Genomic DNA, 12,485 nt, shown 5'->3' with positions numbered 1-12,485 from the left:
TTAGTTCTGGTAAAGAGAAATAGCCAGGACTTCATTTCGACGACTTTCGGAAAATGACGAGTAATAAAAACGATTCTCTCAACTAGCTCTAGAAAATTTGAAAGAAAAAAAAATAAATTTGCAGAGCAAACATTTATATGTTCTGATATTGGAGAGACTCACAGACTTTGCAATAGCTTCCGAGCCAGTATAGTATCTAATCGAATATTACAAGCACATGTCGTAGGTGTAAAAATATAAAAATTTAATAAATATTCATTAATACCCTTAACTGTTTCAGAGAGACTTTATCAAATAATTGTTTCCAATGTGGTTTGCACCATAGTTAGTCACCACACCATACCTAATTGATTTTCATATTACGATATCCAAAGATCAAGTAGTTAGCATTTACATAAACCATTTAGTAGATTCTCAAAAGCCTCATTTACATATTGAATATTTATTCGTAATGGAAAATACGAATAGGTCGCGGAAGCAAAACGATAAATATACGTGCACAATTTTACCAAATCCCAAACAATCAGTGATATGACGATACGTAGAAAAGATTGTGAATAGTATGGAGAATTCGATTCGGAAAGAAGAAAATACTTCACATTCACAAGAGTTGCGACCTACTACCTCTATCATCTGTGATTGGAAGAGGCGATAAAAAATAATGAGCTTCAGCTTATCTGGTATATCATCAGAAGAAAATATTCGTGAAACTAATGAGGTAATAGATTTGAAGATATTTTGATCAAAAGAAGTAGCAGATTCTGTTACTTTAAAATAATAATATTGTTTGCCTTCTTTTTAGCTTGATTATAATGATAATGAGAGTAGGAAGAGGTTTATGTGATGGTCTTGAATATAAAGTTACCACTCACTCTTTTGAATTCAAACAATGAAATTTATGATCTCAATTTTAAAATAGTTAAGAGGACTTAGACGAGAGGCAAGAGGTTAAGTAAAGAAAATGCATTCATAAACAATTAAGTTATAGATAGCGTAGTGATGATAAAACACAACTCAATGCCTCTTCCATAGTCTTCTATGAATAAAAACTTATTTAAAAACGAGTGTTTTAATCAAAAATTCAAAACCATTCAATTGTCATCACCATCACTCTTATTTAAAAATAAAAAAAGTAAACGAAGAAATTTTATGAAACGTCCCCTCATTTATTTAATAACGACTGACCTTATTTTTCATTTTCTTTTGTCATACATAACTTGTGTGGGTGGACGGGAGTATGGGGAGACATATGGAACGATTCAATGAAACATTATTGTCGTGCAGTACCCCAACCTAAATAATAAGAATGTATAAATTCGTAAAAAATAGTATATATAGATTGATGGATAGATAATAACAAAGCGCCCGTTTTTGACATCAATAACAGAGAAAAGCTGTCAAAGTAATAAAGTATGTTGTATTGTTGTCCGTTCAGATAGTGTCGCAAAAGCTTTTATAAGTAAACAACAATAATAAAACTGAATGTATTTTATTTTGTGCATGAATTTATATCAGTCGGTACATAAAATGGATATACGACAATATAGATTTTACACATTTTCTAACGCTACAGTTTCGGATCGCACACTATCACACTATGGAATTGTAAAACTGCATAATAATGTATATATGTGCCGATAGATGTACATTTTTACGTTATCATACATGCTCGTAGTATAGTTGGAAATATTTTTCCACATTTTCAGTGTACAGGGTGTCTGAAACAAAGCGGTATTTTACATAATTAGCGGAAACAATATTTATTTACACGATTGATATAAAAGGGAAATTGTTAGTTTGTTTCTTTCGTCTACGTGTTGCATCAGATTACTAAGAACCACTATAACCGATAACAAATTTACTCAGACCACTGTGGTATGAGACGCATAAATCTCATATTTACAACAGATGGTGAAGATGAAGTGACTCATGTATGCGCAAACTGTTTGAGTGATGATGATTTATTAGCCCAATAGATGTGTTTACAACCTATCACGATTTTAATTTTCCCATGCCAAATTATCCCAATACAGTGGCTGTTAGCAGTTCTTTGACCGATTCTTAGCATCATTGTAGATTTGTAGAAGCTATTTGTGTCATGCTACACACGAGATCGTTCTGAAATATGTAAATTTAATTCTTTCTTTTCCGATACATTTGAATGCAAGAACTAGGTCGAATTTGAAATGTTGATTATAGTGTCAGATATGCATGTATTGAATGTTGTACACCCTGTTTAACCAATGTCTATCACATCATTGCATTTTTCGCAATAATATAAAAATGTGTTGGCTACGGTACTCTTTATGCATTTTCCTATTTTTACGAAAAATTTTATATTTCACTTTGTAAATCAATTGTTTGTTATTTTCCTTTCATTTCATTGCACAGACCGTTTGTCATGTATTTTTGTTGGTGCTGCTGCTGGTTGTTGTTGTTGCTGCTGCTATTACTACTGTTGTACAGAAAAAACAAATATATACACCTCCCCCCAATATAAATGTGCAACTTTATGTTGCACTTAAAACGTTTCTCTTGTGCACTTACACAATACACACATCTACATATTTATATGTACAGTTATTTGGACAAATTGATGCATAAACCGAATTGCACTCATATTTAACGGAAAATTGAATATCGGGAAATATGCGCACAAATTTTATTATTGTTATGGTTATTGTATTCCCTCTGTCGCTGTTTTTGTTATTAAGAATATCATTCGGAAATTCATAAATTGGGAACGTAAATAACACAAACCGACATCTTATCCATCATCAAATGCATTCTATGACGAACGATGTAGAGAGAGACAAGTGTTAGAATAATGTATCCACTCTGTATGAAGACAGAGACTCGAATTTCATAAACTCGAATAACATTTTAGGTGATAAATTTCCATATTGTCATGAAGGTTATTGATCATCATAAATTCAGTTTGTAATGATCAAAAATAAAATTTATGTTGCACATAAAAATGGATCTGTACAGACGGAAAGAGTGCTTTATTGCTTGATATCTAATGCATAAACTTTTCGATTTTCTGACTCTTTTGTAGCATTTCTAAGAAACAAAGAATTTACGGAGCTTTCATTATTTAAAGTACACCAACCGATAAGCAGGTCAGAAGTATCGCTAAGTTGGAATAAAACTGAAATGAAAACTATCCTGACACTATTCGTAACTAAAAATAGATCTATTCTTGCGACAAAAGACTCTAAAAAGGTTCATTACAGTTTGCAGTAGTATACATTGGCAGTTTAGAATATTTTAACCTTTTACAGATGACAAGCATATGACCAGTGTTATTATCTGGTCTATTACTTCCATCGAACAAAGTAGTATGTTGATTTCAAATCTTGTACTTCAATTTTGTTCAACATGCATTTTACTACATAAAGGATCATATTACCCCCAGAGCTTTTCATTATTTTTGACGTCGTTATCGATAACAGATGAATAGCCGTATCTGTATGACAGGTTAATACAATTTATTGGTTAATACAACCACAAGGATTAGGTTTCAATGGACGAGGGATAAAATTCTCGAGACCAAGAGCTAGTTATCTAGTAATTGTTTCTAAAAGAGTTCTTGACTGGGTTTTTGCTTAGTTAAGCCATCAAATTTGCCTCAGCAGCCGCATAAATTTTCTGTTTCACTAGAGAGTCCAACTATTTTTAGATGTTTCCCTACTTCCTGAGATATTGTCTACTAGCCAAACCTTTGATTTTATTGTTCCTTTTTGCAGTTGTTCAAACTTATAGCAGCACGATTGGGCCTATAAATGCTAGCGAGTTAATTTTGAAGTTATAAAAAAATGTTTCAATGTATTTTGATAACTTAATCAGTCCATAAGGTGGGACCTAGTAAAAATGTACTTATGATAAACGAACACTCATGAGTAAACCTGACGATCTCTAGAAAAATGCGAAATACTTTATTTCTTCGTATAGGTGAACAGACAGTAGTCGAAATGATGGAGTACATACTTAACTTACCGACTTCAACCGCTTCCCTTCTTTGTTTTTTCTTGCTGCGAGTGTTGCTGTCGAAAAGCTCAATTTGAATCATTGATTCTGCATCTAAACTAGTTCGTAAACAAAAATCAATATAATATTCGATTACCGAATATGTATATAGAATGTTGTAGCGAAGGGATCAGTGACTCAAATCGTCGACAAAGTGAATAAACCAAGTTACTTTATGGAAAATGTAAAGAGAAACAAAGTTTCCGAACTCCAACCTATGTAAATATTCTTCAGATGATTTTCGATGACAAAAAGATTACTTCCTCAGAAATATGATGTTAGTTTTACCGTCGGTTTTGCGAAGCCAGGAACTTAACTTGTGTGTAGAGTATGTTTACTTGAAGTATCGTACACTTTGTACATCATCTGCAGAGATATATTTTTAAAGTGCCATGGCTTATGTTCGACTCCGTCGTGGCGCATTTTAGTTTATCGTCCCCGACAATATAAGCTCACAATTTTCATGATTAAAAATTCATCTACGAAACCCGATGCTATACTATATGACTGCTCCGAGCATGATTCAGCTCAGTGTAATGTGTCTACATTAAAAAGTTGCATCTTCGACAGATTCAATTAAAATATTCGCCTAAACAAAAAGTAATTTATAATTGCACGGAGTGCATAAAGCCAAACAAATGCGTCCATTAACAACGTTATACAAAACATCCATTATTTACTTTATCCACAAAATTCAATATTAAAACATTTGAGTAATTTTCCAAAGTGGTTGGAAAATCTCAGTCTCATAGTATTATGTACACCGTGGTATATTTGAATTTCATTGAGAAAACACGTGATGGGTTTTCAGTTCACAAACTTCCCCCCTATTCGCCCCACACCCACACAACTACCACCACCACACACTGCCATCAAAACCCTATACGTAATACCAGCCACAATAAATGCACGTTCATTATAAACCAAAATTTATTATCAGAACATAAAGCAATTAGTCAAAATATATATTTATAATTTGCTGTACCATAATTTAGTTAGTTTATATAAATTACCAAAGAGTTGAATGGTTGGTGTGCTGAGGTTGTAGCGAGCAACAAGAGTATGGATGCGCCCATAGCATTTATAGGTATAAAATGTAACGAAAACAATACCTCCAGTTCTCGATGTAAGCTTCAAGCGTACAGTGTAATATCCAGCAACTATACTCTGATACAAATAACAAAAAAATATGATAAAACAACAACAACCAGCACAGCGAAAAACGTTATATTTTGTCTAACTGAATGACTGGTTTTCTCGTAAGTAGGGAGGGAAGCAGGTCATGATGGGGGGTTAAACAATATTAGTAGAAATGTGGGGGTATATAAATGTCATTTACTGTCTTCATAATTTTGTTTTACGTTCTAATAACTCATAAAAAGAAGCATTATGGTATTATTGAAGAATTTATTCAAACTAAGAGCAGGTGCGCGGCATGGAATTTCCAATTTTGTTGTGTTATTCGAATAACATCCGGCTAGAAAATGGTCTGACGTTTTTCTTTCGAGTAAATTGAGTTATCTGAAAAAGTTATCACATAAATTATGAGTTTTTGTTTGTATATTGTATGTGTGTGTGTGCTGGAATTGCCTTTTCGGAGATTAATTTAAGATGTGAAAAGAGATGATAATTATTGAATTTGAGCTTACGCTGCAATCAATAATAAAATGGTTGCTGATTTAACAAAAATAAACATGTTTTGCCCTTGCAGTAAATATTACTTTTCATATCTGTGAATTGGGAGTGTTGTTTGTCATTGCAGGTTATTGAAAGCTTGCAATTTTCCTTGATTATTCGAATGTTATTGGATCGATTGCAAATTATGAGATTTTAACATCTCTTTAGTACAACAGTTGCTCATCGAAATTAATCAAATCGGATTTAAAACTGTTTCATGAATCAGCAGGGTCGTAGGTCTCATTTAACCTGATTGTGTTTGATTTAAAAATCGATGAATCGAACTTATATTTAGAAATAAAAGCAAAATTTCACAATTGACATGTTTAGAGACATGAAGAAAGATGTATTGCCAAATTACTGAAAAACAGTTGAGACTACTACGGATTTTAGAGGCTAATCGTCGGGATGTTACACAATGAAACCTTTCGAGGCTTACGTCCTGTGAGTTTAATTGGATAAAGTAGTTCTATACAATTACATTGAATAAGGTCTTGTATCTATTGTGAATATTTCATCTGTCCCTTGGGATAAGACCACATTCAATTCACCATATTCGACAAATACTTGACTTTTACTGTGTAAATTACTGTAATTTGCGCAATTCCTTCATTTTCCAAATTGAAGTAAATTTTCAACCACCTTTCAGAGACGGCAACCATATCACCAGATAATTATCGAGTCTACTATTTACTTCTTTCGAGGAAGTACCCGTTGGACAGAACACATCGTTTGTTCTATCACCGTTGTGGATAGAACCTCATCCCTTCATAGTCGTACATAAAAGTTTTTTTTACCATTCGTCGTTCCATCCATTCGTTTGATGGACGCTTTATCAAACGTTAGTTTAAACAGAAATAATTTAATTAGTAAAAAAACTTGATTATCTCTTCGCTTTTAATGTGCAAAAGCGCCTCTCCACTGTGACGTAAATTCAATGACTTCAACACTTTCAATTACAGACGGGAACAACGAATATACAAGCTCTCGCTCTGGTGTCTGATATTTAGTAGATTTACTGAAATTAGTCCAAGAAAAATCGAGAAAGATCTATAGTTTTGTACATGACTTTTGTATCTAAAATTAATTAATGGATGCGAAATTTGTGTGTAATGAATTTTGCATTTTTATTGAACGAACACGAAGGATACTAAGGAAAATATTGAGTTCAAAATTTGAGTGTACTCAAAATAGTATTTTGTTCATCTAGTGTCAAAATATCGCGACCTCGTCGCTCATTTCCGACACACTATAAACAAAACGTTGTTCCTAACTTATGCTAAGAGGCCTTGTAAGTAAACTCGATTCCTCAATCTCTCGTTCGCTAAAAAAGCCTCTTAACATGCGTTAGGATTTTTTTTTTCGAAACTGTTTGGGGTTTGGAGATCTTCACTAATTTCTTTTTCAGTCAGGTTTTTTTCTAACCAAATTTGCAGACGTTTCCCGATATCATTTATCAGGCCGCCGCTGTTTTCTGTGAAGTAATATGGACAGTTCACGTGATCTTTGTGCACATAACAGGACCTGGTGAATTTAAGTGGATCAAGAACAAATTTATGGATTTAAGTTAAGTCTACCGAAAGTGATAAGACAGTCCTTGGACATGATTCAACCATGTGATAAGGTCTAGTAAATTTCATTTTTTCAAATTTCCGAGATAAAAATTGAATTTAATCCCAGATTTTACTTTGTGTAAGTGGTGGTTCGTTCCTTTACCATAATGTGTTTAGCTGAATATGCCTATAGTCGCATTTGTTAACATTAATTTATTTAATAGCTACTCTTAGAATCAACAAACCAATTAAGCAATAAACTTTTCGAGTTAATGTTATTCTTAGTCCTGTACAAAGTGTAGCGGAATATCAGGTTGATATAGTAAGCCTCATAATATTCACCTGAATGGTGAGTTCGGATCCTAGAGACAAAAAATGTATTGTGTGACGGCAACAAAAACTTTGTTTCATTCGTGTCTTTCTATTGTGACAACAATAGTTTGGTGTAAATGAAAGGATAGTTTTTTTAAATAAAACTTTCAGATAGTTATTCTGTCCGTGAAACTTCGTGAAGGCTTACCGTAGTCGACTGTTTTTTTTTTCCTCAATTCCATTGATGGTGTTTAACTTTTCGTTCTATAAATCGCACCATCTTTTTTATATCTCCTTTTATATAGGACGTACCTATTCCACGCCAACACATTTAATTTGCTGAATTATTCAGAGGCTCCAATATTCATTGAAAAAAAAAACCGATAAACTCAATACAAAATAATTCATTTAAAATATTCAGTATTGTATGTTGTTGTGTACAACATTGTGCATAAGTTATATATAGATAAAATACAAACATTATTTTTTAACATAAAGAATGTGTGTTTGTCACGTCAAAAGCAACAGAGTATTTTCTATGTTATATCTCTGACGTGTGTATGAATTGGATATACAATATACCCATATATAAAGCACTCATGTTATATAAATTCCATACAAATATTGCATTGAATGTTACATGTGTATATAATACAGAAAAACACATTAAACAAACAATGAAAATCAATAGAAGAAATTTCTCAATGTGTAATATTTTTTGTATATTTACACAACACCCGAGTATCCGCCCCATCCATAAAACATGCACCCTAATTCAACCCGCACCTCCAACACAGAAAAACTGTGAAAGAAAAATTATTTTGTAGATTTTTATTAAAAACTTTCATGTAAATAACCAGTCCTATGGTTGTAGCTTCCATTTCTATTTCGCCATATAGTTTAAATATCGATGGCATGTAACGGACTATAAGAAAATTATGCGTCCGAATCGATGGCAATGTTTGTATTCGATTTTTTTTTTTCGTTTCGGAAAATGAAACAAGTCTATTTTTGTACCATAAATCTACGATTAATTAAAAAAGTGTTTTGTTTGTGTTTTTGCTGCATAGACGGTGCTTTTTGTTTTAACAAAATTTTGCATAAAGTTTTAGGGGAGTGTACACTACGTACGAAAACAGGAAAAACTAGCAGTCAAAAAAATTCATGCAAATTACCAGTAAATTTCATAAATGTTCTACCGATTTCCTGCTGAAATATAGAACTCGTTCACAATGAATTTGCGCTTCCTTAAATCGCAAAATAACAGAGCCCGACTCAAAACTACAAGATTGGTCTTACACTCTACCATTCAAAAGTAATCGATCATTGTATTTTTTGGTGTAAATTTCCAGAGCGCGCCAGAAATTGGAATGTTACCGAATTTTTACGAAAGATGGCGCATTGCAAAGCTTGATCCTTAATCTTTAAACGAAAGTTAGACAATTTAAAATCCTTTACTATCCAATTGTTAACGAAGTCTTGAGATGGCCGAACTCAATTCATGAAAACATCGAAAACTTTCAGTTTATCTACAAAACAGTCTGTTATGTACAAGTGAACATCCCCTTGATATTAACTGGGTGGAACTGGTATTGAATTTTGAAATGAAGTACGAACATAGTTCCAGTCTATTTTTTAACATCTAACAGTCTATAAAAAAGCGGAACATATGTTTTTACCTGAAAAGGTTAAATGGATTGAAAAAAAAAACTTTTATGCAAAATCTTGGATCAGATTGTCGCCTCGACAGAGTGGATATTGTTCCACAGAATTGGTTTCTTTCTCGTTGCATCAATTTCCATTGTTGCTGAAAATTGTTCGAGAGGAAATTCTAAATATAGCAGCAAAATGTTTTGAACGATGAACGGAAATTGCAGTCAAATGCAGAGCCACGACTTTACATATCGGATCTGATTCATGATGTATTTTGTGAATTATTTTAGAATGTTTCGAAATTGATTTCACTTTTTTTTTTTAAACCGAAAGGTGCGTTTGTTGTTTATGCATCGAAAGTCATTGTATCTTGACAAGGACAAGGACATAGTTTAAAAAAAAATTCTGGAGGAATACACTTTAAGCCGAGATATTATTTGCAAAATGTACTTCATAGCTATGAAGGCTTATTATGCATTTTTGTTCTAAGATGTAAAATCAATATTAAGCTCATTTTCTATGGCGGAACAGTTCCTAGGCCTTATAAGAATACATTAATTTGACTTGCTTTACTAAAACATTAAATCACCGTAATGACAGTGGACAGCTCATACTGTCTAGTCTAATCTTTGCCATATTATCGTTTATTATTAGACAATTTTTCGCAAATTCTAAAAATTATCAACAACGAACACTGTTTTGCTTTATCAAAAAAGCACAGCCCATGCTGCAACGCTGAAACACAAAATTGTATAGAAAAACGCACCCATACTACATCAGAAAAAGGGACCTAATCTTTGTATTAAAATCGAATAAAGAAAAATAAAAGTCATAGATGCTACTGCTGAGGAAAAACCACGACGGTGGAAAATAACCTGTCAATATGATAGGCATCCCAATTCAATTCTACATTATATATGTTTCTTCTTTGTTTTCAATTTTAGAATGCCAGATATTTGTTATTATGTGAGTAATGTGAGCTCTGTAGCGTAATAAAACAGAAGACGAAGCAACGAAAAAAAAACAACATTTTACTCACATCGTATATATATGTGTTTTACGTGTAATTCAACATGTGTGTTGTGTGAAATGGAAAATTGTAAAATTCATTTGATGTGGAAGAATGTCTACAACATACAATTTTATATAAAAGAAATAATCGAAATTAATCAGTCTGCTTTGAAAATGACCTCTATCAACTTTCACTCATTTATCTTGTAACTTAGCTATATTCACAAAATGACACGAATTTATCTTATCTGCTCTTTGAATGCTTATTAATGTCTTCTTATAGACAAATAATATATCGAACGAAACATCACCTAAGACCCCACCGCCGGGTCTACGTCTGCGTCTGCATGGTTAACTCTATTCGATGACATTTTTTCTCCAAGATTTATAAATTACTTCAAACTTTTGGTTAGAATAGTCAGAAAGGAAACTGTGGAATACATCCTAGACAACAGTGTCAAATTTAACGATCTTCCCGCCATCGATGCCTAAAAATGAAAAAGGAAGTTCGATCGGAATACAATCAATAGAGCAAGGGATCGAAAAAAGGTGGCTAGTGATAACAGTTTTGAAGTTGCAGAATTTTTCAGGAAGCATAAATACAGCTAGAGGAAGTGAAATTTCGGCTATTTTTCAGCTGATCCACACAAACAATAAAAACGGGTCTATACGTCTTTATACGGTTTTACCACTACTGCGTTCGTGCGTTTCGCAGCTAACCTCGTATAAATATATTTGATTGTTTGATTGCATGTGTGGATCAGCTGAAAATCAGGTGAAGCAAATCCCTGCTGAAATTTCACTGCCTCTGACTGTATCGACTACTTATTGTACAATTATTTTACAGACGACTTATATCATCTGTTACCAGCAGCGATCGGCGACAAAATTAAGCAATGAACTCTGGATAATTGGGTTTTTATAGCAACATTTTTGTAGAAAAATGTGAAGTAACAGATCAAGATTTTGAAAATAATTAGATGTCAAAACTCATATATAGAGAACTATTTGAAAGTCTGCAACATAAGGTTTCAAGAGAAACATCGTTTCTCACAGCTAGATTTTATAAAATTGGTCCATAGGTACAGTCATAAACTTAGGAACGTTCTAATGTGTTGAGTTGACGAATATCTACTTTAAGAGGTAACAGTACAAATCGATATCTGTGGAATGAGAGTTCGTCGTAATTCGATAACGAATTGTTGACACTTTGTTTCGATTCGTTATTATAAGTGGAATCTATATAAATAAACGGGTACCCTCATCTAATTTCTTGGCAGCACATAAACACACATTGAAGCAAATGAAGTAGCTGCTGTATATAGCGAGATAATAGGGGAATTTCCGCTATTTACTTTCGTTTAAGGCATAATTTAAATCAAAATTAAATAAATTGTTTTTCTCTTATTGTGTTCTCACACATCATTCCACCAATAATTCTAAAATTTCAAGAATAAAAAAAATACCGAACCCACCATACGCACCCTCTCACATGTAAAATCTCCGTTTTCCGTTGATATTCTACCCCATCGCACAAACATTGTATAACGATGATGATGATCCATTCAACGACTGTTTACATATTCTATTTGAAATCAACAAACACTTTACGAAATTAATTTCTTTGCTACTTGAAATTTATTACTTCCATCCAACACCATACATTCCGTTCAATCCCACTGGAGGAAAAATGGAAAAAGGGTAGGTAACAACAACCAACACACACAACACGGATATTAAATACACGATATACGATATTAAATTATAAACAGGCAAAAACACAAAAGATAAAATGTTGTAACGGTGTGCTTTTACTTCGTCCTACCCTCCTTTATCCGACCACCCTGCACACAATTTTATTCATCTTGCTCTTCTCAGATCATTCCATATTTATTTCAAAAATATCGTTACGTGTACATTTTCATTATGACTGATTGGTAGTCATATAGGTTGTGAGGAGACATTTATAATTTAATATAAAAGCTAAGATTACAAGCAATTCTGCGCACCGAAAAATATGAAACCTTTAAAGAATCTGTTCGTTTTACATTATAATGGGATCAGATATAATTTAGAAATATTGCTTTCATATAAGAATATACAGTGGAAGTACATTTATTTTTGCCGTAAATAGGTGTCTTAGCTGTATATATATAAAAATATTTAAGACGGAAATAAATGTACCATTAGTTTGGTGTAATAGTAAATAGAGTATGAGATTTTAGAGCTTTTCTTTTGTGTTGTGTACCA

At 32.8% G+C, this 12,485-nt stretch overlaps 1 protein-coding gene across 18 annotated transcripts in view; it reads right to left on the bottom strand.

Annotated features, from left to right (window-relative positions):
* The window catches only part of LOC119080723 (CUGBP Elav-like family member 4), a 243,266-nt gene that overhangs the window by 151,827 nt on the left and 78,954 nt on the right, over nt 1–12,485 (bottom strand). The window lies entirely within an intron of this gene.

The sequence above is a fragment of the Bradysia coprophila genome, unplaced genomic scaffold (genome assembly GCF_014529535.1).
Source record: "Bradysia coprophila strain Holo2 unplaced genomic scaffold, BU_Bcop_v1 contig_350, whole genome shotgun sequence".
NCBI lineage: Eukaryota > Metazoa > Arthropoda > Insecta > Diptera > Sciaridae > Bradysia > Bradysia coprophila.
The sequence above is the reverse complement of the archived record's forward strand: the minus strand, read 5'-3'. Positions and strand labels throughout refer to the sequence as shown.